Genomic DNA, 17,538 nt, shown 5'->3' on the forward strand with positions numbered 1-17,538 from the left:
TCCATTGTTGATATCTTCTCTGATGGTTCTCTTATAAATATAGTTTTGCAGAACTTCATACAAACAACTGTTCTCAAGATGACTACTTCTATTTGGATAGTATGTATCCAACATGTTTGTCTTCAAAATATCTGTACTTTCTGGTTCTTTCTCCGCCAAATACTCTATTTCTTGTACAGATTTCAAAACTCGATTTCGTGTTGCAGCAAGACCTAGACTCTCCCAAATGATGGTTCTAGATTTGGCATAGAGACTTGCTGATGACAATCGATCAGAACATTCATATGCTCCAATTTCTCGATGCAACAACATCTTCAGACTGTAACTGTATAATTTCTTGCTTAGATTCTTTTCATGTGAAATGTCCTCCCACATTTCCTTCAGTTCTGTCTTTTCTTTTTTTGTGATGTAAGACGTCACATATCGAGCCACAGCAATAGAGTTGTCAGCAACGAATTGAATATCCATGTTAGCATTCGACATGGACAAAATCACTGGGTTGTAGTCGTTGATGTACTTGGACTCTTCGTTTCTTTTTAAATTGTATGTATTTTTTGGTGATTTCCTCGTCACAGTATGTCGCAGAGAAGACATCAAATTATTTACTCTTCCTTTAGAAATCACTGGTCGTGGAAAGCCGAAACGACATTTTGTATAGAACTTGTCCTTGTTTCTGAATTTTCGACGACAGTACTTTCCACAACGATGGGATTGAAAGCGTAAAACTTGTTGCCTTAAACTGTTTTCTTCGGTAGTTTTCGGAACAGCACATGTTGAATACTCTTCAATGAAGCTCATCACTGTCTCATCCGAATCTGTTCCAAATTTGGGCGCATCTTTAATCCACAACAACATATGTATATGAGGAGCACCTCTCGCTTGATACTCCTTTCTCCAAAAGAAATCCAAAACCTCTCCAAGGGGAGGATTTTTTTTGTTGGTAATAAAAGACATCATAGCTTCAAATCTATGATTGAAATATCTGTACACATTCACTGGATCCAAAGAACACAGTTCTCCAGCAGTTTTGAATTCTATATTTTAAATATTTGCATTTGCCTCTCGTAGAAATTGAAGTAAGTCGTCCCATGCATACTCAGCACAGCTAAGAGTGAGGAACCATGTAGGAGTTCCTAAGTTTCTTAGCATACATTTCAATTCCCCGTGACGACGGAACCAATACTCATTTGTACCACGCTGACATGCCATGAGATTGATTAAATGAGATTCCAAAATATTATCTTGCAGATTCACTTTCTCCATAAAGTCCCTCGCCGAAACATTTTGCAAATGTGCTCCACTTTTCAGTATATGGTTTACGGCATAAGAAAGCCGAGACAAGTCACTTTCATACAGTAAATGAAACAAATAGGGAATGCATTGACGAAACCTTGGATCTTCAGCATATAATCTTACAGTTCGATATTCAGATGCAGGAATTTGAAGTGGTCGATCGTCATATCGTCCACCTCGACCTGTTGGAAATAGCTGTGGAAAACAACGAACTTCCAAACTTTCTTCCCATACACTAATGGGACTTCCTTTTGCTGCTTTCATTTGAAACAATTCAATTGCATTCCCCATTACTTCTTTGGAATGCAAAGAATGAACAGTATAATGTTCATATATTTCTTCACTTCTAGACACATCAACTTTTTCAATTTGGCCGCCTGAACAATCACTGTCTTCATCTGCAGCTGTTTCCTCTGCTGCAACACATACATCTTTGTAATACTCATTGTTTTTTACTAAATACAACGTTGCCTTTTTGACTTTCCTAACATCCACTAAATCTTGCCAGATTTTCTTACTCTTTGTCGGAACCCCATTAACTAGAATAACTAAAGGTTCCTCTTCTACTTTTTCTATACCAATTGTATCAATATTTTTTTTGAAATCTAGAGGCAAATAAACAACTCTTCCCTTTAATCCTCTCTGCAAATCTGTAGGAGGCAATTTCCCTATCTTAGGCTCCATGCGAACAATTGCCTGAAAAGGATGGACACATTGAATCAAAATAGACTCATATGTATTTAAATCCATCAATTCACGGGGAATGTCTACCAACTCCAGATTACTATGAACAGCTCTAGCAGGCATTCTGTTTTGATTTTATTTATCATAACAATATTTACAAATACGCTGATCAGAACTCAAATCAAAACAATTCTCCACCCACAAATAAGTTGCAAAATCCTTCCACTCATAATTATTTATCTTTTCACTTTTTACGTATAAATCAACTAATCTACTTTGATGCTTATAATGACTTCGTCGACAACACACACAAGTAAAATTCGGCCTTTCACTTGATTTCACCTTAAACCTGGTAATTTCCTGCTCAAACTTTTCTGTACTTGAAATCTGTACATTGTCTTCCACATTACCTTGAATTGCTGTGTCAATTTCTACACTGTCCTCTTTTTCACCAAAATAACAAATCTCAATTTCTTCACAAATCTGCTTCACAGCTAATTCAGTTCCATGCAAAAGAGCACTGTTTAATTGTTTAAGCTTAAGTGCTGGACTTTTTGCATAATACAACATTCTCACTAATTTCCTCATTTTGGTATGATGCACTGCTAACATCCTAAAATGATGAAAAACACTCTGACAGACTTTTCTAGAAAGACAAGCCAGTGAATGCCCTTGCAAACCTGTGTTTTCTCTCACTCTGCAAGGATCTAAGTCTTGCAACAACTTCACTTTCTGCTTTAGACTTTTCTTACTATATGTACGTAAGAAATTACAAAACAAATCAATTGATTCCTGTCGCACACTACAAATACGACTACACTTCCAAGTGTACACTGGACCCTTAGTACGTCTCCCTAAAACTTCATCAGTTAACACCTCTTCTGGTTCTCTAGGCACAAGTTTCTCTTTTTCAATCGGACAACCGTCTTTCACTTCATACGCTCGACCACTGGTGTCAACTGCATGCACTAAATCATTTTCCTGGAAGTAACTCTCTTCATTAAAAAATGGCTCACAACTTGAACTGTGCATCCATTCTCCTGAAAAAACTTTACAAAAATTAGTCGGATTAATTACTCTTTTCCATCTACTGTTTGATTTGAAAACATCAATTGTCTTGTTAAGTGTCCTAATTCTATTAATTATTAAAATAAATAATTTTTTCTTAACTTCGAAAGCCTGATCAACAATCTTCTCTACACTTTTCTTTTTCTTATAAAAAGCAGCTCTCTGTTTACCTTTCCTAATGTTTTTTAACAAATTTAAAACCACCCTATTGCGAAACATTCGTTTACGAATGTCTCTAAACTGATTCTGCCTTCTATTCCTATACATATTATTCTCTCCTGCTCTAGTTGTAGGATTCTTTGAGGGTCTCTCCTTCCTTTTCAAATTTACTCGCTCATTCTCTTTTTCTACATGCTGTCCAACATTTTTTTTTTATCTACATATGTTCCGTAAGAAAGACTTAGTTGTCTTACCAGGAGCTTTGTTCCTGTTTTTTGAAGTATTTGTTGTGGAAGAGTGCTGTAATTCCGTTGCTGTTTTTGTTTTTTTGCGGTTATCATGTTTTCTTCTCCTTTGCCTTGAGGGCATCTTTCCTTACTCTTGAAATCTTGATTTCAATCTGTGTTAAAGAAATAAATAGCACATTATAGACCACTATTACCAAACAACAAAGCAATGACAAAAAGCAAACGGTCTATTCAGGGTGACAGATCAGGTGAGGATTCTCCAGGGGTGCAGAAGAGGTGAGGCCTGTATTGAAGAGTGTAGTGGAAGACAGCTCTGTCCATAGGTACAAAGAAGTTGAGACCTGTGTCTAAGAGTGCAGTAGGGGATAGGCTTCATGAAGTCTAGTCCACTGCACTCTTACACACAGCCTTCACCACCTATGTTCTCCAGGAAAGGCCTCTCTCCCACTACAGTCTTGAACATAGGCCTCACCTCCTCTGTCCCTCTGGACATGCCTCACCTCATCTGCACAATCTACTTCCTAATCTGAAGTAACACAGGTGACATTATTGTGAAAGGATGAAATATATGTATTTAATCATGCAGACATTATTTATTCCTTCTCAAAAATCTAAAACTCATTGATTTGCACCAACATCGTTTTTTCAATAACATTTTAGACACACACTGCAGGTCCTATGTACAAGCATTCAGTGTCCATGAGTACAGTGGAGAGGACTGACCCCCTCTCACCCTTGGACACGCCTTACCTCATCTGTGTCCTCTGGACAGGCCTCAATGTATTGAGTATAAATGATGGTAACTGGGTGCAGATGAGGTGACGCATGTCCAAGGGTGTAAATAAGCTGAGGCCTGTCTAAGGATACAGATTAGTTGAAGTCTATTCAGGGTTGCAGATGAGGTGAGGATTGTCTAGGGGTGCAGGAGAGGTGAGGTCTGTATTGAAGAGTGTAGTGGAAGAGAGGTCTGTCCACGGGTACAAAGAAGGTGAGACCTGTGTTTAAGAGTGCAGTGTGGGATAGGCTTCATGAAGTCTAGTCCACTGCATTCTTAAACACAGGCCTCACCACCTATACTCCCCAGGAAAGGCCTCTCTCCCACTACAGTCTTGAACACATACCTCACCTCCTCTGTCCCTCTGGACATGCCTCACCGCAACTGCACAATCTACTTCCTAATCTGAGGTAACACAGGTGACATTATTGTGAAAGGTTGAAATATATTTATTTAATCATGCAGACTCTATTTATTCCTTCTCAAAAATCTAAAAGCCATTCATTTTCCCCCAAATCGTTTTTGACATCACATTTAAGAAACACAGCACAGCACCTATGTACAAGCATTCCATGTCACTACTAAAAGTTCACAATTTTACAAACTACAATTCCTCTATGCAAACAAACTCAATGGGCTTCCTACACTGAGTTAACACAGGTAACATCATTGTAAAGTGTCAAATTGACGCCTGTGTCTAAGAGTGCAGTCGGGGATAGGCTTCATAAAGCCTAGTCCACTGCACTCTTAGACACAAGCCTCACCACCTATGCTCCCCAGGAAAGCCCTCTCTCCCACTACAGTCTTGAACAAAGGCCTCACCTCCTCCGGACCTCTGGACATGCCTCACTTCATCCACACAATCTACTTCCTAATGTGAGGTAACACAGGTAATATCATTGTGAAAGGGGCAAATGTATTTCTTTAAGCATGCAGACACTCTTTATTCCTTCTCAAAAATGTAAAAGCCATTCATTTTCCCCAAAATCGTTTTTCACATCACATTTAAGAAACACAGCACAGCTCCTATGAACAAGCATTCCATGTCACTACTGAAACTTCACAATTTTACAAAATACAATTCCTCTATGCAAAGAAACTCAATGTGCTTCTTACACTGACTTAACACAGGTAACATCATTGTGAAAAGGTCAAATGTACTTCTTTAAGCATGCAGACACTATTTATTCCTACTCAAAAATGTAAAAGCCATTCATTTTCCCCAAAATTGTTTTTGACATCACATTTAAGAAACACAGCACAGCACCTATATACAAGCATTCCATGTCACTACTAAAACTTCACAATTTTACAAAATACAATTCCTCTATGCAAACAAACTCAATGTGCTTCCTACACTGAGTTAACACAGGTAACATCATTGTAAAGAGTCAAATTGACGCCTGTGTCTAAGAGTGCAGTCGGGGATAGGCTTCATAAAGCCTAGTCCACTGCACTCATAGACACAAGCCTCACCACCTATGCTCCCCAGGAAAGCCCTCTCTCCCACTACAGTCTTGAACAAAGGCCTCACCTCCTCCGGACCTCTGGACATGCCTCACTTCATCCACACAATCTACTTCCTAATGTGAGGTAACACAGGTAATATCATTGTGAAAGGGGCAAATTTATTTCTTTAAGCATGCAGACACTCTTTATTCCTTCTCAAAAATGTAAAAGCCATTCATTTTCCCCAAAATCGTTTTTCACATCACATTTAAGAAACACAGCACAGCTCCTATGAACAAGCATTCCATGTCACTACTGAAACTTCACAATTTTACAAAATACAATTCCTCTATGCAAAGAAACTCAATGTGCTTCTTACACTGACTTAACACAGGTAATATCATTGTGAAAAGGTCAAATTTACTTCTTTAAGCATGCAGACACTATTTATTCCTACTCAAAAATGTAAAAGCCATTCATTTTCCCCAAAATAGTTTTTGACATCACATTTAAGAAACACAGCACAGCACCTATATACAAGCATTCCATGTCACTACTAAAACTTCACAATTTTATAAAATACAATTCCTCTATGCAAAGAAACTCAATGTGCTTCCTACACTGAGTTAACACAGGTAACATCATTCTGAAAAGGTCAAATTTATTTCTTTCAGCATGCAGATACTATTTATTCCTACTCAAAAATGTAAAAGCCATTCATTTTCTCCAAAATCGTTTTTGACATCACATTTAAGAAACTCAGCACAGGTCCTATGTACAAGCATTCCATGTCATTACTGAAACCTCACTATTTTACAAAATACAATTCCTCTATGCAAACAAACTCAATATGCTTCCTATACTGAGTTAACACAGGTAACATCATTGTAAAGAGTCAAATTGACGCCTGTGTCTAAGAGTGCAGTCTGGGATAGGCTTCATGAAGCCTAGTCCACTGCACTCTTAGACACAAGCCTCACCACCTACGCTCCCTAGGAAAACCCTCTCTCCCACTACAGTCTTGAACAAAGGCCTCACCTCCTCTGTACCTCTGGACATGCCTCACCTCATCTGCACAATCTACTTCCTAATCTGAGGTAACACAGGTGACATCATTGTGAAAGGGGCAAATGTATGTCTTTAAGCATGCAAACACTCTTTATTCCTTCTCAAAAATGTAAAAGCCATTCATTTTCCCCAAAATCGTTTTTGACATCACATTTAAGAAACACAGCACAGGTCCTATGTACAAGCATTCCATGTCACTGCTGAAACCACAATTTTACAAAATACAATTCCTCTATGCAAAGAAACTCAATGTGCTTCCTACACTGAGTTAACACAGGTAACATCATTGTAAAGAGTCAAATGTATTTCTTTAAACATGCACACATTATTTATTCCTTCGAAAAAATGTAAAAGCCATTCATTTTTCCCAAAATCGTTTTTGACATCACATTTAAGAAACACAGCACAGGTCCTATGTACAAGCATTCCATGTCACTACTCAAACTTCATAATTTTCAAAATACAATTCCTCTATGCAGTAAAAACTTTTTACCAAGCATTATCAAAAAGCATGACACAAAGCAACATTAAAAAACCACAATTTGCTTCCAAATCTACTCCATAGAGTATACAAGTCTCTATGTATATTAAATGAATCATTACTCACCTTTACAAATGCTTTAGGAGATTGAGAACAGTGTCAGACACACACACCAATATTTCTTTAGCAGAGCAAAAGGTATGTACTTCAGGCACTGCAACCATGAATGGCACAGAGAACTTCTAATTCTACACACATATTGCACATGATAACCAATCAAAACTCTTCCCTCTCTATTTTCAAACCAACACCCTTCCCCCCTCAGCCTTTTCTACCTGTTACCATAGCAACTCCCTCCTCACTAAGCTCTCAGGGTTAAATGTTTATTCTACAATGTTGCAAATGAACTAAGCAAGGATGTTTGACCTCTCAATACACCAGCTTATCCGCTGCAATCTTTCTTTAAGTGACTTTTTCTTAACCATTCAAATTGCTTCTTTCACAGAAAAGAACCATGCACTCTAACTTCCAGTTTTCAACTATCTGAATCCACCAATCATTGCTTGTGATTGAAGAGCACTGAAACTCCACAGTTTTTTTTCTAAACTCATACTGTTCCAACTGCCATTTCATTCCCACACTTCATCTGACTGCACCAGAACCTCCTCTTACCGTGTATTCTGTATGGATTATTGGACATAGCTACACCCACTGGGCTCAAAGGTATGCAGCTACCAGAAATTTTCACAACCTTGATTTACCAAATGTGAACATTAAATGGATTGGCCAGAGAGGATTGAGATGTCATCAATTGATACCATTGGTGAAAACCTTTTTGCATCTGCCACACCCTCACCTGATAATTCTGCACTGTGGAGGAAATGACTTAGGCACTTTGACTGGGGTAGGTCTGGAAATGGTTTTAAAGGACACCTTTGGGCAATTGATGGCACTTTTTCCTCAAACTGCCTTGGTATTTTCCAATATATGCCAAAGACAGAAATGGAGGTGGTCCAACCAATTTTGTCCACAATTTGAGAAAGCACGGAAACATGTGAATAAATCTGTTTCTGCTTACATGAGAGACTATGGAATGGGTTCAATATACAACAATAACTTGCGTTACAACATGCAAGATATCTACAGAGGAGATGGTGTGCACTTCTCAGATGAGGGGAATAGAATATTCCTCCTAAATTTAAGACTGTGCATTGGAACCTACTTGTAGGTACCTAAATCAGCCCCAGAACCCAAAAGCTCTTTTCAGGGCTACCCTACCTCTGATCACTCAAAACAATTACTTTACTCTAACTTTTTTCACTGTTTTTCACCAAAGTACGCTCCCCGATACGCTCCCTGGTACGCGTACCGGGCGCTCCCCCCGAGAAAATAAAAAAAAAATATATATATTTTTGGGCCTATATGGGCCTCGTAAGCCCCCCTCAGAAAACCTAGGGGGTCAGGGAGTGTCTACCGTGCCCCTTTTTACCCATTCCCAACGTTGTTTGTCCTCCATCTCGTGTCTCAACTCTTCCGAAACACAAGATGGAGGACTCCCGTAGCGCTGCCGGTACGCGTGCTGGGGTGCGCACCGGGAAGCACTCCCAAAAATGTTTAAAAGTTAATTTACATAAAAACCACTGGAGACACTTTCACCAAATATAGAATAGGCCCTACTACATACCAATCCCTACCATTTTCCCAAATTTGGTGGAATTCCATTGAGCCATTTGAGCTGTAGCATTGTCTAAATATCCTGAGGTAAATTACATGACAAAAACACATCTGAAGTGTTAGAATTTACAACCAATTAAAATGTTACTTTCATTTTCAACTTTTTTTTCCTGACATTTGATTGGTTATGTACATGAATATAAATGAAAAATGAGAGGGAAACATGGCCATTTTGACTACAACTACCTGAGGTACATCTTGAAAGGATTTTCGCATTTTTTCTTCTTCACCTCTCTGTAAAGTAAGTTGATAATTTGTAAGGGGCACTTTCAGTTAATTTGTAAAAACGTTTTCTGATAGTTATTTACTGTCCCTCTGCTATAGTTATAGATAGAGATAGGCTCCTCTGTTATATTTATGGATTGACTTAGGCTTCTCTGCTATAAATATGAATTTACTTACGCTTCTTCACAGGCACTTTTTTATATATCTACTTCCTGCCTGTTACCATACACTGCCCAAAGTTAACTTCACTGTTAAAAAATCAGAACTACTGTCTGAACTTAAACCCAACAGTGCCCTAACTCTACTGATATAGTTATTTTTTATGCAATTTACAGCAAAAAAATGGAAGGGGAGCAAGAAAACATCTATCTTTCCTTCGAGATTACATATGAGAAGATTCTTAATGAAGATTTGGTTGAAGAAGATTTTATGGATCAGTCTTTGGATCAACAATTTATTGAATGTTTACAAGATATAGAAACATGCATTTTTGAGGAGATTCCAGATGATCTAATGCTGGAAGTTTTATTGAACTATGAAAATTCTAACCAATACATTTTTATTTAATAATTAAAAATTGTTTGAGACATTATTCATTTTTATATCTAATTCATGAAGTACTACCAAAATGATTATGTTTATATTATAATATAAAGTGAAACTTACAGTATACTGTGCAATTTTAAAACATTATAAGGGAGCAGGGTAGACTACCCATGATCCCCTAGGTCTTCTCAGGGAGTACTTAAAGGATTTATATTTATATTATAGTATAAAGTGAAACTTACAGTATACTGTGCAATTTTAAAACATCATAAGGGAGCAGGGTAGACTACCCATGATCCCCTAGGTCTTCTCAGGGAGTACTTAAAGGATCTGTTTCTGCTTTCCTGACAGACTATGGTATGGATTCCAAATACCACAATAACTTCTGTAACAACATGCAAGATATCTACAGAAAAAAGGTGTACATTGAATTTAAGACTCTGCATTGGTACCTACATGTTGGTACTTAAATCACCCACACAACACAACTCTATTCAGAGCTACCCTACCTCTAAGCACTTTAAATTATTATTTTACAGTTTCAGTGAGTTTTCCCCATGTGTGGGGGGGAGGTGTGTGTGGGGGATGGTGGGGTGTGTCTGTGAGGTGTGTGTGTGTGTGTGTCTGGGGGGGTGAGGTGTATAGGTGTGTGTAGGTGTGTGGGGTATGTGGGTGTGGGTGGGTGTGTGGGTGTGTAAGGTGTGTGTGGGTGTGGGTGTTTGGGGTGTTTGAGTGTAGGTGTAGGTGTGGGTGTGTGAGGTGTGTGTGGGAGGTGTGTGGGTGTGGGGGGTATGTGTGTAGGATGTGTGTGTATGTGTGGGATGTGTGGGTGTGTCTGTGAGGTGTGTGTGTTTGTGGGGGGGAGGGAGGTGTGTGTGTGGGATGTGTGGGGTGTGTCTGTGAGGTATCTGTGTGTGCGTGTGTGTGTGTGTGTTGGGGGGGTGAGGTGTGTGTGTGGGGGGTGGGGTGTGTGGGTGTGGGTGTGGATGTGTAAGGTGTCGGTGTTGGGGTGTGGGGTGTTTGGGTGTAGGTGGAGGTGTGCGTGTGTGAGGTATGTGTGGGGAGTGTGTGGCTGTGGGGGTGTGGGGTTGTGTGCGTGTGGGTGTGTATGGACGTACTTGTAGGTACCTAAAACAGCCACAGAACCCAAAAGCTCTTTTCAGAGCTACCCTACCTCTCATCACTCAAAATGATTTTTTTACACTACTATTTTCACTATTTTTCCCCAAAGTACGCTCCCCGGTATGCTCCGCGGTGCGCGTACCGGGCGCTCCCCCCGCGAAAATCGAAAAAAATTTAAAAATGTTTTCACCCGCGGGACCCTTTTATGGCCCCCACATCAAACCTAGGGGGTCAGGGGGGGTCTACTCTGCCCCCTTTTCGTTATTTCGCCCTTTGTTTTTGCCACCTCTTGTGTCTCGATCCTACCGAGACACAAGATGGCGGCCGCTCCGGACTGTTTGGAATGTTTACAGACACCCGAAAGCCAATCAGCTTTCTGTGCGCAAGTCGCGTGGCGCGCCCGGAGCGCTCCCCGGTCCGCGTACAGGGGCGCGGCTATAGATATATATATTTTTTTTAACCTAAATTACTCAAAATCCTCTGGAGCACATATCTTGCGACATAGCAAAGCACATCGGGCTACCAGTCCCTACAATTTTGCCAAGTTTGGTGAAAATCCATTCAGCCGTTCGAGCTAAAAGTGAGTCCGACCGCCCTATGGAAATTAACATGGGGAAAACACGTTTTGGGACCACCCTTTTTATCTCGGCCTCCGCTTGACGGATCCCCCCAAACTTTCAGGGAAAGACCAGAGCGCCGTGCGGCAAAGTTGAGGAAAATTTCAGGCAGATTCCTCAACCGGCGCCAAAGTTATTCCCAATAGAATGTTGCGATTTCCCTATGAAAAACAATCCTAACTATAACTACCTACTGGCGACCGCCAGTAGGTAATATATATATATTTATATATATATATATATATATATATATATATATATATATATATATATATATATATATAATATTGTTTTACATTTTGTTTGTTTGGTAATTAATTTAATGTTTTGGATTTGAATTAATTGATTTTAATATTTCAATGTAAAAATAAAAAGTATATATATAATATAAATACATATAATGTAAATATTAATTTCTTATAATTGTGTTACATTATATATGTGTATGTATATATATATAGGAATCAGAACATTGCATTTAAATAATTCAAGACATTGAACCTACCAAGGATGTCACTAATGCTCACTGTGGGGGACTTCAACTCCCGAAATGCTCTAATGAACATTGCACTAAGCTCCGCCCGTTGAAGGCGATCTACATAAAGGCTGAAAAGCAACATGGTGAGCTATCAATGCTTGTTGTTTGCCCAAGAAGAAGAGGCGTGGAATGCCTCGAAACGCGTCGGCTTTTTAACAACAAAAAGACTGTTATTGCAATGAAGGAAAAGACTGCAACGAGGTAATATTAGACCGCGAGGTCTGGAGTGTGGGAGAGTGCCCCTTCAATGCTTCAGGGCGTTTTGTTTGTAATATATATATATATATATATATATATATATATATATATATATATATATATATATATATATATATATATATATCAAAACAAAACCCTTTCAGGCATAGAGTGACGCATAAATTATGCAAAAAAGAAGGGGAGAACTCTGGGTAGGTCTCAGTTTAGGTGGAAAGCAGCTCCTGTTAGAGCACTCTCAACACCAGCGACACTCTAGATCTGCTCGCCTCAAATGTCTGTTTTTCTATCAAAGTTTTTAAGCATAGGATTAGACAGTGCTATCCATGCCGAGATAGAAAATGACAAAGTTTTTCGCCATTTAAACAGCAAAGTCTTTAAGCATAGGACTAGTACAGTGCAGTCCTTGCCGAGCTGTCAAATAACAAAAGCCATTTATCACTCCAGGCACAATATTACAGCTTTGAATTGGTAAAATACCAACTCAAGCCAACCTGAAATGAATAAAAGCAACCCCTGACACAGTGTTTCGCTCTAATTAGAGCTCTTCAGAGAGGTATAGCTTTGTCCAGACACAAGGGAGCACCCAGTATTAAGTCAAAACAAAACCCTTTCAGGCATAGAGTGACGCATAAATTATGCAAAAAAGAAGGGGAGAACTCTGGGTAGGTCTCAGTTTAGGTGGAAAGCAGCTCCTGTTAGAGCACTCTCAACACCAGCGACACTCTAGATCTGCTCGCCTCAAATGTCTGTTTTTCTATCAAAGTTTTTAAGCATAGGATTAGACAGTGCTATCCATGCCGAGATAGAAAATGACAAAGTTTTTCGCCATTTAAACAGCAAAGTCTTTAAGCATAGGACTAGTACAGTGCAGTCCTTGCCGAGCTGTCAAATAACAAAAGCCATTTATCACTCCAGGCACAATATTACAGCTTTGAATTGGTAAAATACCAACTCAAGCCAACCTGAAATGAATAAAAGCAACCCCTGACACAGTGTTTCGCTCTAATTAGAGCTCTTCAGAGAGGTATAGCTTTGTCCAGACACAAGGGAGCACCCAGTATTAGGTCAAAACAAAACCCTTTCAGGCATAGAGTGACGCATAAATTATGCAAAAAAGAAGGGGAGAACTCTGGGTAGGTCTCAGTTTAGGTGGAAAGCAGCTCCTGTTAGAGCACTCTCAACACCAGCGACACTCTAGATCTGCTCGCCTCAAATGTCTGTTTTTCTATCAAAGTTTTTAAGCATAGGATTAGACAGTGCTATCCATGCCGAGATAGAAAATGACAAAGTTTTTCGCCATTTAAACAGCAAAGTCTTTAAGCATAGGACTAGTACAGTGCAGTCCTTGCCGAGCTGTCAAATAACAAAAGCCATTTATCACTCCAGGCACAATATTACAGCTTTGAATTGGTAAAATACCAACTCAAGCCAACCTGAAATGAATAAAAGCAACCCCTGACACAGTGTTTCGCTCTAATTAGAGCTCTTCAGAGAGGTATAGCTTTGTCCAGACACAAGGGAGCACCCAGTATTAAGTCAAAACAAAACCCTTTCAGGCATAGAGTGACGCATAAATTATGCAAAAAAGAAGGGGAGAACTCTGGGTAGGTCTCAGTTTAGGTGGAAAGCAGCTCCTGTTAGAGCACTCTCAACACCAGCGACACTCTAGATCTGCTCGCCTCAAATGTCTGTTTTTCTATCAAAGTTTTTAAGCATAGGATTCAGGTTGGCTTGAGTTGGTATTTTACCAATTCAAAGCTGTAATATTGTGCCTGGAGTGATAAATGGCTTTTGTTATTTGACAGCTCGGCAAGGACTGCACTGTACTAGTCCTATGCTTAAAGACTTTGCTGTTTAAATGGCGAAAAACTTTGTCATTTTCTATCTCGGCATGGATAGCACTGTCTAATCCTATGCTTAAAAACTTTGATAGAAAAACAGACATTTGAGGCGAGCAGATCTAGAGTGTCGCTGGTGTTGAGAGTGCTCTAACAGGAGCTGCTTTCCACCTAAACTGAGACCTACCCAGAGTTCTCCCCTTCTTTTTTGTATATATATATATATATATATATATATATATATATATATATATATATATATATATATATATATATATATAATGTCAATCCCAACTCCTCCTCACGAAAGAGCAGAGGCCACAACGGGGGACATTGAAGGAAGCTCTTTATTAGCACAAATGTGGCGAATGCATTTCGGCAAAGTGTTGCCTTCTTCAGTGCCCAGGTAATTCAGGAGACTTTCCACGTGATCGGATATCAGTCCTGCAGCCCTCTTATCCATGTCTGAAGGCTTCGCCCACAAAGAAGAAAGCCCACCTGTTGCAGTTCAAGAAGTGGTCGTGGACTGCAACATATATAAATGTATGTGCAAATATATGTATGTGTGTTTATGTAAGTATATATTTATTTATAGTATTAAATATTAATGAGATTTATTTAATTAACATTATATTAAAGGTATATAACAAAATATTTAAGAATCACAACTTTAAACTATATTTATTAAGAAACAATATTTGTACATCTTTTTAACAGTATTAGTGTGAAACAGTATTTTTTTTAGCTATTTCTGTACTTGACATTATAAGAATAGGGATATGATATTTGTGTAATGATATTTTTGACATGAAATTTATGTTACACTATATTGTTGGTTTAGATAGTATGTCAGTAATCTGGTTCATTCAGCATTGTGGATACACACAAGGATTTGGCAGAAAATACCGCTCCGCCAGCGGAATTCATAGTATTTTGGCCACTTCGCATTACACATGTAACATGGAGTCCCGGCCAAATTCCACCAACCGCTGCATGGCAGAGTTTTCTCTCATGCGCAGTTCGGCAAGTGTAGTGGGCATGGGTGAGCAAGAATTGGCATCCCCTAGTGCGATTCAAGGGCTCTAAGAGGGCACCCGGCGAGATTTTCTCAAGATAAGTGGACAGGGGTGGTTGCAAACCTTTTGTGTTGAAAAAACGGCCGGTCAAGTAGAAAATCTGCTCGAGTAGTAGCAAAACCAACCTGAGATGCAGCACATTCTGGCATGCAGCGTGGTGCCATTCGTGCTGATTTTTCAGGGCAAAATTAGCTCCCATTACTAAAAACAAGGGTGAGCAACAGGATGTGTTGATTAATGGCCATTTGCAGAACTCCATAGAATCTTGCAGACGTTTTATCTAACTGCACGGAATTCCACGAAGTGAAACTTTATGAGTTCCACCAGAGTATCAGTCGAGGAGACAGACACAAATCTTGTCCCCATGTTCTTTTCCATGCACCAAAAGAAGTTCATTGGGTGACGGATACTCATAGCTGTACAGGCCTCAAGTGAGTTGGAAGCACCACTGTCAACCTCACATGGGCAATAATGGGATGCACAATCACATGACTACTGAGCCTCACCACACCAATACTAAACCTAATTTTCAACCTTCCACCATTGTTGTAAATCTTGACCTTCAACTCTCGAATCCAGGCCCTTGGTCCTTTATGTTATTTGTTTATCCTGCTTCAATAAAAGCTAAAGGTTGGTTCTAAAAAGGCTTTGAATATAGCTCTACTAGTGACATTAGGAAAGCTCCCGCCCTATCAAACATCAGAAAATATTTTTCAACTCTCTCCTTTGTTTTTAAACTAATCCTCAACCTCTGAACTTCTTCGCTGTATATTTTGTTATTTTATATGTTCCTTGCCTCTAGTGCAGATTTACCTTATTACTGCCTCATATTGGTTTTTCTTCTACATTTAGGTTTGTACGATAAAATATGGTTTCATGTATTTCTAAACTGAGTTACACGTAATGTACCAAAGGCATGGTTCGTAAAATAAATAGAATAAATAAAAATATACGCAATGTACTACATTATTTTCCATGCGTGGTCATGTACATTTTTCATAGTATTAACAATTGCATCAGCAATAGCCTTCATTTTAAGCATAACTCAGCACACTCACAAAGCGCCTCACATTCCTTGCCAAATAAATGACATTAAGGCACAGTTGCTGTCCCATTTGAAATTGTGGAAGGAGGTACACGTTTCTCTACTTATAGGCAGAAGTACTTTTGTTTATCTATGTTTCTAAACCGTTTCCACTATTTGAAGATGAAAGCCAATTGGTCCTTTCCTTATTTTCGTAAAATTAATGTTTCTACTTGTGACTAGAGGCTCATTGGTTCCTACATTTTTGTTTACAATATTTTTCATTTGTCTCGAGGTGCTTCTTCATAGAAGTGTGTATAACAAGCACGATTTCTGAGAAGCAGAGAAATAATAGAATACAGGAGGGTGAAAGACAGAGAGGCTACTTAATAAGAATGAGAATAAAGGCAGAAAGAAAATGATCCCTTGTAAGAAGAGGCATAGAGAGCACATCCTTTTTGGCTGCTGCAAAATGCTTAGAGACAGAACACTGAGGAGATAAAGGTATGTGTACTAAGTGACATGAGAAAACAGATCACACTTAAGAGTGTTTCTGATATTCAAGATCCAAAGCGTAATTTGTAGCAGTCATATTTAAGTATCGTTTTGTACATACGTCAATAAAAATGTTCAATAGTTACAAATACAAGTGCCAAGAAGAGTGTTTTCTTATGACAAGAGTTATTTTCATCTCTTCATCATTGTCACAGCCACAATCAATATCAATGTGAGACTTTATGAGAAAAGTTACACATAAAACTGGGCAGGATAAAAAACGAAAACACAAATATAGATTGGCTCGATATTACAAAGCACCCTTCAGTGTAGGTAAAGGTAAAGTTTTGTGAGTGTAAACGAGTTGGCTGGGACTAACCAGAGTGAAAACAATATAAAAAAATCCTTCCTACAACATCAGTGGTTTGAAAAGGCTTGCTTTCTTCACCCTGAAGAGAATCCATAAACCCCTCCTGGGTGCCTTCGTCTCAAGGGTCCATCCCTGGAACAGTCTTTCCCGTCCTCCTAGAGGTCAGGGCTGCGTCATTATCATGGCCTGGGAGCACCACTTAATCTAGCTGATTGTCCTCTGGGTGGAGATCAGGCAACCCCTGACACCCCTCAGTCTGAATAACATGCTCTGTCTTTAGTCGGCAGTCAGGGGAAACCTCCACTGAACCCACAGACCTCTAGATGATATCTGATTTAGCCTCAAACAAAAGAGACCCTCCCCATATCCTCACTTCAGTTAGATCGAGAATTCCACCTTGGATATTTGTCTGGTCTTACAGAGCCTCCAGGGCAGTGTCATGGTACTGGTGCTTAAGGCTGCACATTATCCAATGGAACCCAGGGGTCTGCCGGCCATGAATCTCCTCT

At 39.2% G+C, this 17,538-nt stretch overlaps 1 long non-coding RNA gene across 1 annotated transcript in view; it reads left to right on the top strand.

Annotated features, from left to right (window-relative positions):
* LOC144827708 (uncharacterized) overlaps nt 1–16,613 on the top strand; it is a 90,342-nt gene extending 73,729 nt beyond the window's left edge. Inside the window, exon 3 of the long non-coding RNA XR_013610321.1 lies at nt 16,460–16,613. This is a non-coding gene — a long non-coding RNA (uncharacterized LOC144827708). The remainder of the gene's footprint in view (nt 1–16,459) is intronic.
* Nucleotides 16,614–17,538: the final 925 nt, after the last annotated feature.

This window comes from Lissotriton helveticus, chromosome 4_1 (genome assembly GCF_964261635.1).
Source record: "Lissotriton helveticus chromosome 4_1, aLisHel1.1, whole genome shotgun sequence".
NCBI lineage: Eukaryota > Metazoa > Chordata > Amphibia > Caudata > Salamandridae > Lissotriton > Lissotriton helveticus.